We start from the raw sequence: 18,753 nt of genomic DNA on the forward strand, positions 1-18,753 counted from the left end.
GGTATCTTTTCATCTGTTCTTTTTTTTTATTCATAATCCATATATAATCTTATTTCTTACAAAATGTGGATGTTAGTATGCAAACAGCTTAAAATAATTCTGGTATGGTTTTTATATATGTAAAAAGGAGAAAGACTGTATAATGAATACCCATGTGCCATCGACAATTATCAAGATGTGGCCATCTTGCTTTATGTCTACCTTCTGCTATTCCTGCAGTCTTGAATTATTTTAAAGCAAATCCATTTAATAAATAAACACTTCAATATTTATCTCTAAAAGATAAGAACTCTTGCACAAAACAAAACACAATATCAATCATTAACAAATTAACAACAATTTCTTCATATCTTCAAAGAGCCACATTATTATTGCTTTTTAATCTGGCTTCTCTTTGACAATATCATGGTCATCCTTTATTCACAATATAAGTCTATTGCATAGAAATGGTGAACTAATTTGTATTGATAAATAAGTATATGAGTGCCTATTTTCCTATATTTCACCCAAATTGGATCTTATCATTCTTTTCTTTTTGAAGATTTTACTTATTTATTTATTTTATAGAGTGTGGCCAGCTGGGGGAGGGGCAGAGGGGGAAGAGCAGAGGGGGAGGGAAAGTGAGAGAGAATCTCAAGCAGACTCCATCCTGGGTGCAGAGCCTGAGGCAGGGCTGGATCTCATGACCCTGAGATCATGACCTGAGCGGAAACCAAGAGTCAGATGCTGAACTGACTGAGCCACCCAGGTTCCAGAGATCTTACCATTCTTTTAATCATTGTCAATTTATTAGATTAAAACCATAAGCATTTTTTTTAAAGATTTTATTTATTTATTTGACAGAGACAGACACAGTGAGAGAGGGAACACAAGCAGGGGGAGTGGGAGAGGGAGAAGCAGGCCTCCTGCGGAGCAGGGAGCCCGATGCGGGGCTCGATCCCAGGACCCTGGGATCAGGACCTGAGCCGAAGGCAGATGCTTAATGACTGAGCCACCCAGCATTTTGTTCATATTTATTATTCACTTATACTTTTATGAATTGCTTATTCATACTTTTACTTCGTTACTATTGAAGTTTTGCTTTTTTCTTATTGATTTGTAAGAGTTCTTCACAAGCCTGTATATGTTCTCAGATTATTCATACTGGCTAGTATTGCCATAATTTTACCTTATGTTTTCTATTTATTTACTAAACTAGGACACTGGAGAGAAACAATATGCACCTGTGTATTATTTATATTGTGGGAAAACACTTATTTTTCCAGATACCTTCCAAGCCTAGTTGCAATGCCCCCTTCCCTGTTTCACAATGGATATTAACTCTTTGCCATATATATTGCAAATATTGCAAATATCTTCTCATTGTCATTTATTTTTCTCCTTTGTTTATAATAGTAAAATTTCCTTATCTCAAGATAAACATAAATAGTACTAACTTTCTTCCTATATTTTTATCGTTTCATTTTCTATTTTAAAACCTTAACTCAGTCTCAAATTATTGTAATATGAGGCATGAATTTGTTATAAATTTACCTTCATCCCAAATTGCTAGCTAATTGGTCCACTGCATTTGAGTAGACCATTTTTTTTCCCAATGACTCTATATGCCTTCTTTGTCACTTAAGTTACACATTGAATAATTTTAAAATATACACTATATGTTTAAAAAATATATATGTGTGAGATATATATATGTGTGTGTTTATATGTATATATACATATATATGTACATATACATATACATGTATATGTATATATACACACACACACACACACACACACACACACACACATATATAATAAAAGCAGGGACCTAAGAAATGGGATGTTTTAACTGAGAGTAGAAAAAAGGCAGTCTACATAGGGTGTAGTGCTTCACTGGCATCTAGGAAATAAGAGGAAACTCTAAATATTTTTAAAGAACAAACAATGAAAAATTGTGTAAATGAAATAAAATGATACCTGTGAATTGCAAATTTTTCCCATTTCAGGTTTGCTGAGAACTTATCAGACAACAAAGGTAGCTTTTCCCAAGTTTATCTCTGTGTACCATCCCATACTATACCTTTTACTTATTTAACATTTATTTAGCCCCACTATGTGCCAGGCATTTTGCTAGGAGCTAGTTATACAAAAAAGAATATGATTTAGTCCATGCCCTTAAGGAGTTCATACTTTCATTGGCTGCACTTTTTTATATTTTGTTGTAATTATCTGTTTATGGGCCTAAATCTCTTCCCAGACTATGACCTTCTGCAGAACAGTGTCCATGGTTTATTCATATTCTAATCCCTAGTGTTTAGAATAATTCCTGACACATAGTAGCTGCTGATCAATGAATATTTGTTGAATTCCCTGGGAGCAGAATCCCATTATTTCCAGGGTCATTTCTACCCGTACTCATCTGCCAAGAGGTGATAAGCATTTATTGTTGCAAATGAGTGAGTTTTTCTGCCATGCTCAGGCTATGCCACACAACTTTCTTTGTCTCCTACAAATCCACTCTCTGTCCTTCTTCACCCGTCCCCTCTCTCTCCTACACCAGGGCTGCCCTGTTTCCATTACATCAGTGGTTTCCAACTCCCCAGCCTTTTCCCTCCGAGGCTTTCTCAGGCCGGGTGTGTTCCTCCACAGAAAGTCTGTAGTCTTGGGGCACCTGGGTGGCTCAGTCATTAAAGCGTCTGCCTTCGGCTCAGGTCATGATCCCAGGGTCCTGGGATCAAGCCCCGGATCGGGCTCCCTGCTCCGCAGGAGGCCTGCTTCTCCCTCTCCCACTCTCCCTGCTTGTGTTCCCTCTCTCGCTGTGTCTCTCTCTGTCAAATAAATAAATAAAATCTTAAAAAAAAAAAGTCTGTAGTCTTCCCAAACTGGCCTGTTGTGTGATACGCTCTTCTCTTCCTTTGGCTTCCAGTGACTTCCTTCCTTCATCCTTCTAAGTCTGTGGTGGTGGCTGACTGGCAGCTAATAGCCCTGGGTTCCTGATAATCTTTTGGGGTTTCAATATATGCCCCATCCACTCCTTTTGGAATAATCTTTTTGTAAATAAAACCTCTTCACATTATACTGTTTTAAGTGTGTCATCTATTTGGGTTTTTTTCAATATTTTATTATTATTATTACTACTACTGCTTTTTCCGGAGAGTATACGCATGTTGGGGTAGGAGGGGAAAGATATGTAGGGCAGAAGTAAGGTTGTGCACGTGCAGGAAAACAGTTTTCTGTTTGAAGGATTCCAATAGCTTGAAAAGTAGTTCCAAAGATTGAAGTATACTCTGGCAGAAGGATCAGAGAAAATAAGAGAGGTAAAACTTGAATACCTCTAAAAATAAATGGGCTCAGAAGGTGCAGTGATCAACTGGTGAGTCACACTGAGCTGTGTTAATTATTTATTTTTTATTTATCTTATCCCAACATTAACTATGCCTGTCTTGGGACACTCAATGGTTTTTTTGTTTCTTGACGAGTTTCCAAGAAAACCTATGTGCCATTATTTATCTAAAGGTGATAACTGCCCATCCCAAACAAAGAATTCTATTCTACACATATTAGTTGAGTTACAAAAGCCCCATCAAGCTTCATAGGATCATGATCTAAAACTTTCAGGAGTAATTATTAAAGGTCTCCAAAAGGATATAATTCACTGATCTAACTTTTATTTTCCTTGATTCTTATGGTGCATTGAGTAGTGTTCATTTTCTTCAAAAGCACAGACTCCAAGGGAATAAATTATACCGTTCTTTTGGACATTTGACTCACAATTCTGGTGGATCATTCATTGAGTGCTTGCTACTGTGTTTATCATACATTATAGATAAGGGGAGATGTAGACAAAAATATGCTAGACATTTATACTTATTTCATTTATTCTTTCACTCAACAAGCTTTTATGAGAACTAATTAAATAATAGATGTCATGATAGTTAGGCACTGAGGAATTCTAAATGAATAAGACGTCTCATTTTTCTCAAGGTACTTAAGCGAAGATTGATGGGCTGTGAAAATGAATTTCATTAAAGGTAAAGGCACTTTCCCTTTCTGTTACAAAGATATAGGAAGAACTACTTTACCTTCATTGTGAGCTTTGCAAAGTGGCTGTTGTGGGAGTAGCTCCAAGGACCTCACGGAGATTGTCTCCAAATTGTGCATGGTTCCTGGTGTTTTTGATGGTGATAGATCTGTAAGAATTAACCTCCTCTACATTCTGAGACTTTCCTTTCAGTAGTAATATTTTCATAATGTATCACAGTTGCAAAACTCATCTCTAGTGTTGCAAGTTCAGACAAGATAAACTGCATGTTTGATTTTTGTTTTGGTCGAAGGAAGATCTATATTACAGAAAGCCCTTAAATGTGCAGAACCGAGGAAGGCATGAGACTTTTCTTTGGTGTAGAAGCTGTTAATGTAACTGCAATAGGTACTTGATGTCACTCACCCCAACATCTTGATATTGAAGTGATTTTTCTATATATTAGATGTATTTATTTGAAGCATTAGTACTATTTCGTCATTCCCCACTGAATAAACTTTAGTAGGAAGATGGCATGTGCTGGGAAATTAGTAACTCTCACTTTTAAGTTACTATTTAATTCATGACTTTGCTATTACTCTTGTCTCCTTGCATTTCCTCATGGCACTCCATTTCATTAATAATAGAAAGGTCTCTAGTTTTAACACACTTCATTTTTATGCACTGAAGTCCTTTCTGCTGGCATTTGCTGATATTCCTCGCGAGCTGCTTCTATTTCTGATGATACCACTGTGCTTTGAAACAATATTTTTTTTCAGAAAGGATAAAGGAACATTTTTAAAAATTCTGTATTAGGAGGAATATTTAGTCTTTATGAAAGACTCTTCTGAAAACCAAATAATAGATTTTAAATAAGTTCCCTTTAGTAGTACATATAGGCTGCTCTAGATAGAAGAGTGCTGGCGGTCTCAGAGAGTTATGTCCTCTGTGTCCTGTCACTTAGAGCTCTGACAAGGCCCTGCAAATGTGCAGTGCTACCCAGGCACGGTTCCTATGTTCTACAAATAAAAAGCGAGTAAATATTAATAAGAAGCAGCCTCGGACTGTAATTGTGAATGAAAGCAAGAAAGTAATACTGATTCTCAGGAGAAAACATAGTAAGAGCTTTAAGATTTAAAATTCCAATGAACAGTTGTTTGTCCTTATTATGAGAAGCAAAAGTATTTCCATTTGCCCTCTTACCTAAGACAGTCCTATTCCTGACATGTTGAGAGCTTAGATTACTTAGAGAATGATCTAAAACACATTTCAAAGAGTCAATGACTTTCTATGAAGACTGTATTATCTTTTCTGTGAAGATCAGGGATGTGTATCAGAAAATTAGATTAATTACGGAAATTTTGTCTTATCTTATTTTATATACTACAAAATCGTTCCCTTATTTAAAATATTGAAGATAGTCCTGAATATACAATAAGCACCCAAGGGAGCTACTTTCTTTCTTCTTAAAGACCCCATAGGAGGGGATTCCCTTTCCTTGCCCTGCATTATGCTGAAACTGCTACTTGACTCATATAAGGATTCAAGCAAAGTAAAAGGACCACACGCATACAAAAATCAGCTTCATTACCTTTTCTATTTTATAAATGTTAGGAGTAAGTAAAATGTCAAGCATTTGTTAAAAAGCTATCCTTGAATTTAGGTGTTTTCAATTGATATTATTAAATATTAGCAATTAAAGCCTAAACATCCCTCAAAAGCACCAGGCAAATCTTGTTTTTAAGGACAGGGAGACAAAGCTTGTTTTTTTTTTTTTTTCAATCTGGTTCTTAAATTAACTTGGCTTCAGAAATCAAACTGTTTTAAATCATTATCAATAATTAACTAAAAAATGATGCTCTACATTTTTGAAGGTACACATTGTTTTTTTCCAAAGCATTAGCTTTAATTTCAGGAGAGTAGTCTTTAAAGAGAGAAGCCAAATGCATCTTCAAAAAAGCTAGAGATATGATTTCCTCTCTCTCATTAATATGCTCTTGGCACTGAAAAACACATCTTATTTAAATAACTTCTTACTAATGGCCTCCACAAAACTCCCATCTAGCCACATTCTTTCCATATGTCTCTGTCAATTCAATGGTTATTTACTATACGAGTCAGTTTTTATTTACAAAGCTAGAAATTTTTTAATGCGAGAAATATGTTTATCTCTGAGAATTTATATTTTGGACTGTGCTCTCAATTTTTCTTACAGGATTGCCTTGCTTTTCCATCTTAAAGAAAAAGCCTTTTAAAAATTGGAAAAATATTATTTTGTGATAAAATGAATAATTAGTAATCTAATGTTCCAGATTTTACTAGCTAGTGGCTATAAAATAGGATCATGCTTTCTTTCAATTCCCCAATGACTGTAGCTTGAGCACCTACCAACCTACTCACTGGAATTAAGACTTCCTTACTTCTGAGAGTTTTCCTAGGCCCTGCCTCACCTCTGCTCAGGACCAGGTGGCCTCCTCATTAAACTGCTGCCCTTGCTGTTCGTCCTGCTCGAGAGACCACTAAACATACGGGCTCAGCTCTCCTTTCCTCCAAGAATGACAGCTACCACCACTGCCTTTCTGATCCCACACAAGCCTGATGCCTGCTCTCCTCCCTCTGAAATAGGAGACAGACGTCTCCCCAACTCCCCACAGTACAGTTGAGACCGGGTTAAAATGATAAGTAGACTTTATGAAAAGTTTTGGCATCATGGAAGGAAAGTTGGTAACAAAGATGGTAACTCGCTATTGCTCTATAAGTGGTTACTCCGAGAGCAGACAGGACCTCGGATCTCTTACTGGTCCAGCTTCAGGCAGGCCGACAGCTCGGCAGGAACGTCCCAGCGTATGCATGACCCGGCCCTGTCCACAGTCCGAGGCCTAAAGTGAAGGTGCCGTTAACCCCAATCTAAGGCCCCAAATCCTCATTTCTGGCATCAGATTGGAACTCATCCAGGATGACTGACGCTGGGAAGATAGACTCTCTTCAAGGAAAACTTCCACACCTAGCCACAAAGCTGTGATCTCGCCTCAGGAACTTGTAACACCATAGCTCAAAGAGGTTTTTCTGCCATCAGTAATGCCTTATTTGAATGCAGTCATCCAAGTGGGCCGGGGTTGGCTTTAACCAGTCCAGCTTTTTAGTAGCATGAACTGGAATTAGAATTGGGCCAATAAGACCTCTTCACGTCCTCTCTATCCTTGCTTTACATTTCAAATACTCAGATGAGACAGACAACTCTGCATATATGCAGACATTGATATTTATAGTATGGCTCAAACCCAATTTGTCAAAAGAAACATTTTCTAAAGAACACCCATTAAAGCGCTTCTAAAAAATTCCCCAATTTATACCATTAAATGTTAATTTCCCATTCTGAAACACTGACTTTGGAGTTTTTTCATTGAGTTCAGGGTCTTCCTCCAAACAGTGAGTCGGTACTCCTCTGGTTTTCCCTAGGAACAAAGTGACAGGCTTCCTCAAGTACCCCACCCAAGAATGTAGGACTTTTTTGTAACTTTGGAGGTAGCACGTTAGGGGTCTTACAGAGACTGTCAACAGCAGAGATAGCAGTGTGAAGAGAAGGCCACCAAGTTTTTAAAAGTCTCGAGTTTTAGAATCCAGAGTACCCTGTAAAATAACTACTCTAAAATGCAGTGGCTGCCTCAGAACAACAATTTTTTATTTTCAGGAGTCTCCGATGGGCAAGCCTGGACTCCAGAGTCTGGGCTAGGAGCTCCAGGCTACTGTTGGGTCCAGGCCTGCTACAGCTATCTCATTTGGGAGCCTCGGCTAGAGTGGCTAGTGAGGCCTGTTCTTCTCATGGCAGATCCCCAGAGTTCAAAGGGCCACTCAAGTGCATGAGCACATTCAGGCTTATGCTTGAGTCATCGGTCAAAAAAAGATGTACGGCCAAGCCCAGGGTTAAGGGATGGGGAAGTTCACTTAATCCTCTTGTCCACAAAAGTTGTGGTAAGGGTGTGGATGCACAGTTCTACAACAGAGGAACATCAATTTTGTCCAATAATTCAATCTCCTTTCCTGGACCACCACAGACTTTACCTAGCTACTCTTTCTTTTGTGTCTGGCCTTTCTCCATATCCTCAGTAGTTATAACTGATTTGGTCACCCCTCTGCTTAAGTCAATAGTTCCATTTTCGGAAAAAATTTAAACTTTTTGAGTAAAAACAATAAGTTCATCCTGGTTAGTTGTATGGCATGTTTCATTTCTGTTATTTGTGCTGTCTCTCTCCCTTTCTCTCTCTCTCTCCCCACTGCTGACCTTCTAAAGCTAGGGTTTTCTGTACGTGTTACTTCTCTGAACACCTAAACTTTTTCAAGGCTTGTTGTTTTGTGCATGCTATTTCTTCTTACAGAAATTTATTTTATTTATTCGACAAAAATGTATTAAATGCCTGTGCTGTGCCAGGTGCCCAGAAAGATAAGAGACACACTGGAGAACAAAATAAAATTTGTCCATCACTCAGAGAGCTTACAAGAGAGGGAGGGAATGCATCCTCCCCGCCCCTTCTTTGCCACAGTGAACATGCAGTATTTTTAGGGGGGAGTTTTGATCCCCTTTGCCTTCCTCTGTTTTTCCCAGGGGGAGTTAAATTCTTCCTTTTTAATGGTCTCATACTACTTTGCATTAGTGCAGTTAGGTAATATTTTGAAATACAATTAATGCTTTTCTTCTTTCTGTAGTCCCCCTCTTTCCCTCCTCCCTATTCTTTGCCCAGGACAGTTTTTGGACAAGAAACCCCCCTCTGCCCACAAAAAACCCCACATGAAGCTATTGTGGACATTTTAATAGGTGACTGTAGGAAAAATAACAAGATAAAATGGTGTGCCATTGGAGGTGGAGAATCCAGCAGAAAGCAGAGAGAACATAGGCCTTGTCTCCCCGATGAAAAGGATTTTGCCGGCCTGGGGAACGGAGGGAGAGAAAGAGATCTGTGGGTCCGGGGCAGAGAGGACGATGTCTGTACTCTTTCTGGTAGTGCCCTGAGCGTGACGGTGTCAGTACTAAGAATCACAACAATGACAGCACTGGTAATAATAGTGGCTACCTGTTACTGAACACGTACCATGGGCCAGGCATTGTGACTTTACTTCGAGTTACCTCATTTTGCCCTCACAACTCTGTGAGGTATGTAACAGGCACACCCTTACTTTACAGGTGGAAATCTGAAGGTTAGGAAATAGAAAAAAAAATCTGCCTGAGGTCACGAGATATGGCATGCTCAGGGTATGAATCTAAGTGATGCCAAAGTTGGCCTTCTTAAACAATTCGTGATTCTGCCTCCCTGTTGTGAAGCCACGAAACCAGTTGGCTGAGGAACTTAGGCAGAGAAAGCCAGCTGAAGCCCTGTAAAAATGTCTTGTCTCTCTTGCAGGACACAGAGGTTGGCAAGCAGCCCTGAGCCCAAAGAGTCCTACAGACAGGGCAAACAACGAACAATAACCAGAGGCAGGTGCTCCCTCCTTCCTCCCCTATTCCAACGACCCGGGTAAGAGGATTGGATTGAAAGAACTAGGAATTACCAACGTCAAATTTTCCACTAGCTTGGAAGATGGGGGCTGGTGTAAAAAATAATTAAGCATAATTATAGAAAATAATAAATATATTTCTTGTACATACAAGTTTGTAAAATGAGATTTATACCCATTACATAGATTATCTCTATTCTCTCTCTCATCACTTTGCAGTACAATTGGAGTGCTTCCTGTAGATTACAAATAATTAGAAGTTAGGAAATTTCTTTGACTTTGTTACGGATACGCAGTAGAGTGCCAGGCTACCATTTGTCGAGGGATCATTGAAATATCCTTAATAAGATTTCTCTATTACTCTATTTTTGCCCCCACTAAGTTCTGCTCACTTAAAATGTTGAAGTCTTAATTATGAATATAAAGTTCATTAACACAAATAGCTTAATAGCTTAGACCTCAAATGATCTTGCTCTTATAAGTGTATTTCCTTTTTTTTTTTACCCCTTTCTTTATTCTTTTTTAAAAAAGATTTTATTTATTTATTTGAGATATACATAGAGAGAGAGCGAGAAAGCACAAACAGGAGGAGTGACAGAAGGAGAGGGAGAAGCAGACTCTCCACTGAGCAGGGAGCCCGATGCGGGACTCGATCCCAGGACCCTGGGATCATGACCTGAGCCGAAGGCAGACGCTTAACCAACTGAGCCACCCAGGCGCCCTACCCCTTTCTTCATTCTTAAGATAATTCTTTGAGGATATATCAGAGACTGTAACATGAAAATATTTTAGACAAAATGTTCATTACCCACAGTCTGTCCTTTCTAAGGGCAAAGGGAACTTACACACTGTAATGAGAGTAGCTGCAGAATTCATCAAGAAAAGGGTGTTGATGAAGAGGAAGAGGAAGTGCATTCTCCGTGGAGGAATGATGCCAGAGAGAAGTGTGACAGATGACTCAGCAGAAGGTCTTACTACTACTGTCAAGGGCCAGAGAGCCGAGTACTGTCACCTGAGGGGAAAGCCAGCCAAGGAATCAAGGCTGCTCCTAGTACTGAAGCAACTTCCTGTAAGTCAGAGCTAACGTTGGTATGTGTGGTGACTAGCTAACCAGTTAGTTGCTGCCCTTCTTAGTCACTTCCTTCCTATTCCTCCACTTCTTTGTGGTCCTGTGAGCTCACCAACTCTACAGTCCCACTGACCTCAAGGAGAGGTTTTTCTTTTTCTCTTGAGTAGATATCAGTGTTTACAGCTTCTATTTGAATTCATGGAGAACGATTATGTCAGCAACACCAAGGTACGTGCATACACTTTCAAGTCTGAACTAAAACTGTAAGGCACTTGAGGAAAAGCCTAGGTTCTTATGCTCATTCCTTCATTCACTCACAGACCATTCGGTCACGACCTATGGTTTACTACGTGTTGTACTCTGGTTGCTGGGACTCACACATTCGCTGGAGAGATGGAGATGTGAATAACTTCTATGCGTGATACTTACCATGGGCACCAGAACACAGGCATTCTCCAGATCCAAGAGAGCACAGAAGGGGGAAGGCAGTCCAGAAAATAGAGGAGGATTTCTAGACTTTGAGCTCAATCCTGAAGGATGACGAGCAGTTTGCCAACCGGCTCAGAGAAGAGACGGCACCCAGGAAAAAAGAACAGCATTTTTGAAGGCCCAGCATCATGAAAGTGCACCATGTAATTTCACATGTCATGGTGGGGTGTGAAAAGAGAAGAGGGGAGTTGAGATAGGGAAGAAAGCAAGGCTGTAATTGGCTTTGTGTGCTGTACTTTACAATTTAGAGATTGTTACAGATTTTACTAATAGAGTTACTTTTTAACGGCAACTAGTAATTCTGTTGGCCTACTGGGGACTGATGTGAATGTGCTATTCCTCTCCACTGATGGCAACTGTCACTAGTGATAGGGCAGGAACGGCTGAATCCAGCAGGGACAAAACCAAGTAGGGTGCAGAGCTGGTCAGGGTCTACTGCATAGATTGGCACATGATGGGTGCCTGCGAATGTCCTCGACTTACTGGGGATCGGTATGTGCGCATACAATGATATTCGGTTCTATAATTGGTATAAAGAAAAGTGGGCTGCGGCAGAGTATAAATCTTGGAGCTCACTCAGGTACTAGAAATTCTTAATTACGCCTCTGCTCACAATTACACACACAGAGTTGCCCTTCAGGTTCCTGTGGGACATGAGTAATAGCTATAATATGAGAATATATCTCTGACCCAACCCTTCCTTAGTAAATGGGGGAGTACCTCAGTTCAAGAGAAAAAGAGAAGCATTAGAAGAACTGGTGTGAGAGATAAAATCCTTGAGAAAAAGTCCTTGTTGGTTTTTCTCAAAGGTTTAATCCCCCCCCACCCCCGCCCCCCGTCAAAATTAGTCAGTGGGGCAGAGTGGTTCAGAGCAAACTTTGGAGGTAGATCACTCTAGGCTCTTATTCTGACTCTACCAATTAACAGTTGTGGGACCTGTGGCAAGTCAGGTGACATCTCTTAACCTAATTTCTCAACTGTAAACTGGGCATAATAGGACCTATGTCAAGAATAAGAAGAATCAAACAAGGTAATCTGGAAAGTACTTAGCACAATGCCCGTTGCAGTAATCACAAACTAAATTGGTCTTTGTCAGGGTTTTCCAATAAAGGATCTCTTTGGATCTGAAACACATTGGTCACAGCCTTTTCTTTTAAAGTAAACTTTTCTTGCCTATTCCCAAATGCATTACGTCCTGTTCATGTCACATCATAAACCTCTGTCTCTCCTCTCTCTTCTAATGCTTGCTGTTAGGAGCCACAAGGCCCTATTCCCCTCCCCATCTCCCCCCACCTTTTTCTTAAGTAAACTCTACATCCAGCCTGGGGCTTGAACTCACAGCCTCAAGATCAAGACTTGCATGCTCTACTGATTGAGCTTCGATTCTTCAGTAATCATGTCAGGCAGTATTTTTTGAGCTGTGGAATAACACACTAACAATTAATTTGACTATATTTTTTGTCTGCTTGTAAGAACTTGCTCAGGGCTGAAGAAAATCTGAGATCTTTTCTCACTCTAAATTGACTCCTTAGTCAACGAAAACCGGAAAACTAAAAACTGAAAGTCACTAGGTACAGGATAGCAACTCATTTAAATAATCTTTATACAGCCAAATATTATTTCTTACACTAAAAAACTTGACATTAGAGTGACAATATTGGAAATCCTGGGCTAGTTATATCTCAGTGAAGATTATTTGCATTCAAACTTGAAATCAGGAAGGCTTTTCCAAATAACCAAGAAAACGCCACCACCTGCAAGAGATAAGTTTTGCATAATGATAATTTAGCATATAGAAGATGGGATTTTGAATGAAAAGTCTAGGTTAAAAGATCATGCATTCTCTGGCAACATTTTGGTTTCCTATTAACTTACTGTGTTTTAGTTCTCTCATCTAAAATAGCATCAACAAATCCTTACTTTCCTTTGTTTATAGATCTATTTACCTATCTATGTCTCGCATATGTGAGAATGGTCTGTGTTCCTTGGAGGAAAGCTACTATTTAAATTCAGGGTGTTATTCCTGGAAATGGTAAAAGCCCTGAAGCAGGAATATGCACACTGACCTGCGTGCTGCAGTTGGCAGCCTTCAGGATTCCTGTATGTTTCATTCTCAAGTCATAAAGCTGACAGGTGGGCCCTCAGGTGCACTGGGGAGGTGGAAAGTGTTATGTTATTATTTGGGGATGGCATGGACCATGTCATACGTAACATGCTGTAGATAAGGACCTAGAAAAGCATCTTAGGTTCTTATTGCCATCCTTGAGGGTCTCGGTGTTATTCATAACAGAACTACCAGAGTGTAGCATCTGAGGCATTTTCTACGGCAATGAAAAATAGAAAAGCCAGTACGGTGCGTATGTGGACAGAAGGAATAGTAAGAACTGGTAGGGCCTGTTCCACTCTTCCTTCCTGTGAAATCTGATCTATAGTATCTTTTCTATTGTTTTCTGGCACAAATCTAAATTCTTTGTATCAAACAGTGTCTTAATATTCTGGACTTTGGGTGCCTTATAAGCAGTTACGTGGTTTTCATTTTCTCATGACTCAGTTCAGCCAATCTCCCAACCTGTGTAAATATCTTCAGCTTTGTGTTGAAATCTTTGTTTTGCTTTACAAGCCCAATATTATCTTGTAGCAGGTGCAGATTCTGTGTTTTCTGAGTTCTTAACGAACATAAATCCCCAGTGGAGATATTTGTCATTCCTTGCATGCCATTGTTCTGATAATGATGCTTATAAAACACAGAGAGACCCTCTCTTAGATTCCATGGCTAAGCATATGTTTCAAGAAAGGCCAATGATCATCAGGAAATGTGGAAATGCCTACGAGCTTTTATAGATATATGTGTGTGTCTTTGAGTAAGTTTGCTAGAGATAAAAGCCATTTTATTTATTGCAACCCTTTGCCTTCAGTGCAGTTCACACAAACTGTGTCACACCGTGAAATTGTTATATATGACCTTTTCTTTGCTGCTGGAGTCATTTAGTTGTTAAAACATAATTTAAAATAATCACTGGAAATGGGCATGATCGGAGAAGTGTTCCAGGGCAACTTTGCAAATAAATACAGAACATTTATAAGCATACTTTTTAAAACCAGTTTCCTAAACGCTACTTAAGAGGTATCTGGGTGAGGGAAAAACGAAACTGGTATTGTCTAGCATTCATGTAGCGTGCATCATAATTTTCCGGAAGCAAGCATCTGGAAATAACAGAATGGTGCACTGACGTCTCTCTCTCTCTCTCTTTCTCTCTCTCTCTCTCTGTAGTTGACAGAAAGAATGACTGGGGATGGAATCTCTGAGGTCAATTACTGTCATGTTAAGGTTACCTTTAGGATACCTTGCAACCTGCGAGATACAGTGACAGATTCTGTCTTTACAACTTTCTCTTGAACATTTAGAAAGTTGCATGCCTGGGGCACCTGAGTGGCTCAGTTGGTAAAGCGGCTGCCTTCGGCTCAGGTCATGATCCCAGGGTCCTGGGATGGAGCCCTGTGTCGGGCTCCCTACTCAGCGGGGAGCCTACTTCTCCCTCTCCCTCTGCTGCTCCCCCTGCTTGTGCTCTCTCTTTCTCTCTCTGTCAACTAACTAACTAACTAAATAAATAAATAAAATCTTAAAAAAAAAGAAAGTTGTATGCCCAACCTAAAATAAATATGATGATATGAGTGATTCAAGAAAGCTTTGTTAGAAGAGTCTTCCTGCCTCTTTGTTTAGGTCAAAGTAAATAAATAATGCTTTTCACAGATACTTTGTTGTGGAATCATTGTCTCTTTCCCCTGACTCACGTGGAATTTAAAATGCAATGTGTAAATTAGAGGGATAAATCTGACAGAAGCTTTTTTTGTCTTTATAATCAGTATAGCATTAATATGGGAGTATTTGCTTTCTCCACAAATAGATTCGGAAAACAACATAACAAAATTAGGACAGCAGCAACAGGAGCTTTTAAAATATGTTTTTAAAAGCAGGACATGGGGGCGTCTGGGTGGCTCAGTTGTTGGGCATCTGCCTTCGGCTCAGGTCATGATCCCAGGATCCTGGGATCGAGCCCCACATGGGGCTCCCTGATCGGCGGGAAGCCTGCTTCTCCCTCTCCCACTCCGCCTGCTTGTGTTCCCTCTCTCGCTGTGTCTCTCTCTGTCAAATAAATAAATAAAATCTTAAAAAAAAAAAAGCAGGACATGAAGGTGTCCTTTAAGACTTCTTAGGCTGCCTGTACATCAGTATTAGTCGGTGCTCCCAGGGACCCGGATTCTCTAGCTACCGGTGCTACTGACACATCCCAGCATCTGTGGTCTGCCTGGGCCCACTGACAGCAGCGCTGAGGCCACTGAGTAAGTCAAGGCTATCATGGTCTTTGCAAATACCACCAGCCTTAAATTTAAACAACAGTTGAATAAAAAATTGTACATTTCATTAACTGGAGAGGTAGATATTTCCGGGCATAGAAACCTGCCATAAAGGAAGAAAATCTAGGCATTTCCTCCTTCCGTTAGCTCTATAACCCTCCATCTCAAAAAAAGTGCTACAGATACGTAGTAGATGAAGGGATAGTAGATGAAGGGATAGGAGGAGTTCTGTAATTCTTTTGGTTTTTATGTGTATCACTGGCTTCTCAGGCCAGCTGGCTAAGCAGGGACTATTTCTAGCCTAAAGGAAGCTCTAAGGAAGACCTTGTGATTTAGTTGCTAAGTAAGTATTTCTGCAGATGCTGTTATCTTTAGGTAATGATGTCCTACTTTGCAAATGAAACTCTGCATTTATTTTGGAGGAATAGATCTCAGAAATCTTGAGCTTTCTAATCTGGGATTCTGCTATTAACTACTGGTGTTCCTAAAGACACTGACTCTCATTTGTAAAGCACTGGCCTGGATGGGGGCAAATTTCTCTTTGGCTTTATGACTCCGCTTGTGTTTGAGTGCCCACCAGAACTGAAAATATTCTTGTTTCCCAGCCGGAATGGAAAATAAGCTGCCTGGTCTGGCTGGTGTACGACAGCATTCCCAGTTGTGACGAGGAGCAGATGTAGCACCCTGTTCGAATGTAATAGAAAGCTGCTCACTGTACCGTGGATAACGTGGTCCCTTTCCACATGTGCTTCCTGCTTCGGAGAAGTCCTTGCCTGCGAAAGGGTGTAATAAACTCTCTGTTTTGTCACCATTGGTTACAGTACTTTAAATAACTCAGATTAGTTTGGGCTAAGCAGGATTGAAAAATATTATTTTTCTTGCCTGTGGGAGCAAATCATGAAAGATTTATTTTTAATCGCTCACTTGCCCTCTTTGCTGAAACTCAGTTTTGTGTTCTTGTTCTTCTTCTTCTTTCCTTTGGAAATGCTATTTTCCACCTGATATTAGAGTGAAATAGTTTGCAGATTGAGTTGTTTAATCCGAACAAATATGACTTCTTTGGCTCTCTTGATTGTTCTGACCCCATTTGTGCAGGAGAATTGACCACCTTGGCTTTCTTGGGCACACTGGGGAGACGTAAGCATGACTTGGGAGTCCAGAGTCATTTTAAAATACTAACTCCATTGTTGGCTGTCCATAGTAAACTGGGAGAATCATTCAACCTCTCTGAGCCTTAGTTTCTTAATATTTCTAAAGCAAATTACACAGAACACAAATAATCTAATATGCTATTTGACCCAGAGTAGGAATATAATATATACTACTTTCTAGTCCCACGCCCTCACGTAGGTCTTTTTGTCATTATTGTTGGCTGTTGTTGTCATAGTCTAGCAACGGGATAATTGCTGATTTTCATGACTGTGATACAATTTTATGAAGAGATACACTTCTAAGCATCTCAGCATTCTTATCAGATGCTACACTCCCTACCCATCCCCACTCTGACCCCCACCCCACCATTCTAGCAAAATGTGAAACAAATAGCTACTTTTTTGCATAGTTTTCTTACAAAGGGAGAATGAGGACTACAAAGTAGTTAAATTTGAGGCTACAGACAGGAAATGAACAGGTGGGAGTAAGACCTGAAATTCTTACTTTCCATGGTGCTATGATAAGCATTACTAGATCATGTTCTCTGCTCAGAATGTCTTATCACCTATTTTGTGTAAGTATCCATAGAGATGGTTTGACATATTGTTTTGTTAATTAAAAAAATCTCACAAAACTTTAGGCTGCTATTATTTTTTAGTGTACAGTATGTTGTGCTCCAACACAGAAATTTAAAAAAAGCAACATTTAAACAGGCCTCCAAATCTATTAAAACCTAACACCTGACGTGAGCCCTTCTCAATCTTAAATTCCAAAGTGAAGTTTCATTTAATGTCATTATCAGCTGCTTTAGCACAATATAGACACATTCTCTGACTAGTGATCATTTTTGGTCTTTACAAATCCTGATTTTTAAAAAAGTGTGCTTCTTTATAATTTTGGATGTAAAGTCATCTGAACAATAACTACAAAAACCCCTCCAGTTAGCTTCCCGCTGCTGCATACATAATATCCCAATTTTCTGACAAGTAAACATAAAGTATATGATGAACTTGACCAGTATTTTGATAAACGTTGAATATAATGATGTATCTTCACAATTTCTTTCTTTTCTGTTGTTACTAAGCCTCTCCAGTAAATAAATAAACCACATTAGTCAGTATTAAGAAGACATTCTCTCATTCATTAACTGGAATTTGTATATTGAACTTAGGTGATTTAATTTTTGAAAATTGTCTTGCTAAAAGTTTCTTATTAATGTTCTTCCTATGATATTCCCTCTTAATTTTTTACTTAATGCTATGGAAATAAAAATACCTCTTTAGATCTTTACTCCAGTCCTTATCTGTTATGGGTTCAATTGTGTCCTCTGAAATTCCTATGTTGAAATCCTAACTCAGTACGTCAGAATGTGACTGTGTTTGGAGACAGGATCTATAAGACATAATTAAGGTGAAATTAGGCCATGAAAGTAGGCCCTAATAGAATATAACTGGTTCCCTTACAGGAACAGGAGATTAGGTCAGAGACACACACAGAAAAAAAAAATATGAAGGCACCAGGAAAAACCTGCCATCTACAAGCTGAAGAGAGAGGCCTCGGAGGAAATCAACCCTGCTGACACCTTGGTCTTGAACTTCTAGCCTCCAAAGTTATGAGAAATAAATTTCTGGCGTTTAAACCACCCAGTCTGTGGTACTGGGTCTGTGCTTGCGGCAGCCCTAGCAAACTAATACAACATCTTACTTTTGGTAATAAGGTCTGATGGAGCAAGGATTTCCCATATGAATCTTTTTTTCTGCCAAAGTTCCCCTTCTTTTTTTTTATAATACCACCAAAGTGTGACTGACAAACTTTCTGTGCACAAGTATATTAAAAAATTTCTCTAACAAATATTCTGTAATTCAGACTTGAAACAAATCAAATTAACCTTTTTCCTCAGTTGTAATGAGTTAATGAGATCTTACTGAATGATCCATCACTGAGATAATTTTTACAAAATTGGCTTTAGGACAACATCTTCCAAATTCAACCAATTCTTAAGTCTTATTGCCTTTGCTACTTTTCTCATAAAATACAGATTTTTTTTTTACCTCATTTTCCCTTCCAATTCTCATTACCTTAACACAAACACTAATGTCTCTTCTGGCCTCATACAGTAACTTCCCAAATGTGCTCACCTACAGACTTTCTCTACCTCCAAAATATTTATTACATAGACTCCAGAGTTATA

At 39.2% G+C, this 18,753-nt stretch overlaps 1 long non-coding RNA gene across 1 annotated transcript; it reads left to right on the forward strand.

Moving 5' to 3' along the window:
* The first annotated feature begins 10,680 nt into the window (after positions 1-10,680).
* LOC144380967 (uncharacterized) lies at positions 10,681-18,204 on the forward strand. The gene is made up of 2 exons (XR_013445336.1): positions 10,681-10,793; positions 18,028-18,204. It is a non-coding gene; the product is annotated as an uncharacterized LOC144380967 (long non-coding RNA).
* Positions 18,205-18,753: the final 549 nt, after the last annotated feature.

This window comes from Halichoerus grypus, chromosome 2 (assembly GCF_964656455.1).
Source record: "Halichoerus grypus chromosome 2, mHalGry1.hap1.1, whole genome shotgun sequence".
NCBI classification, from domain to species: domain Eukaryota; kingdom Metazoa; phylum Chordata; class Mammalia; order Carnivora; family Phocidae; genus Halichoerus; species Halichoerus grypus.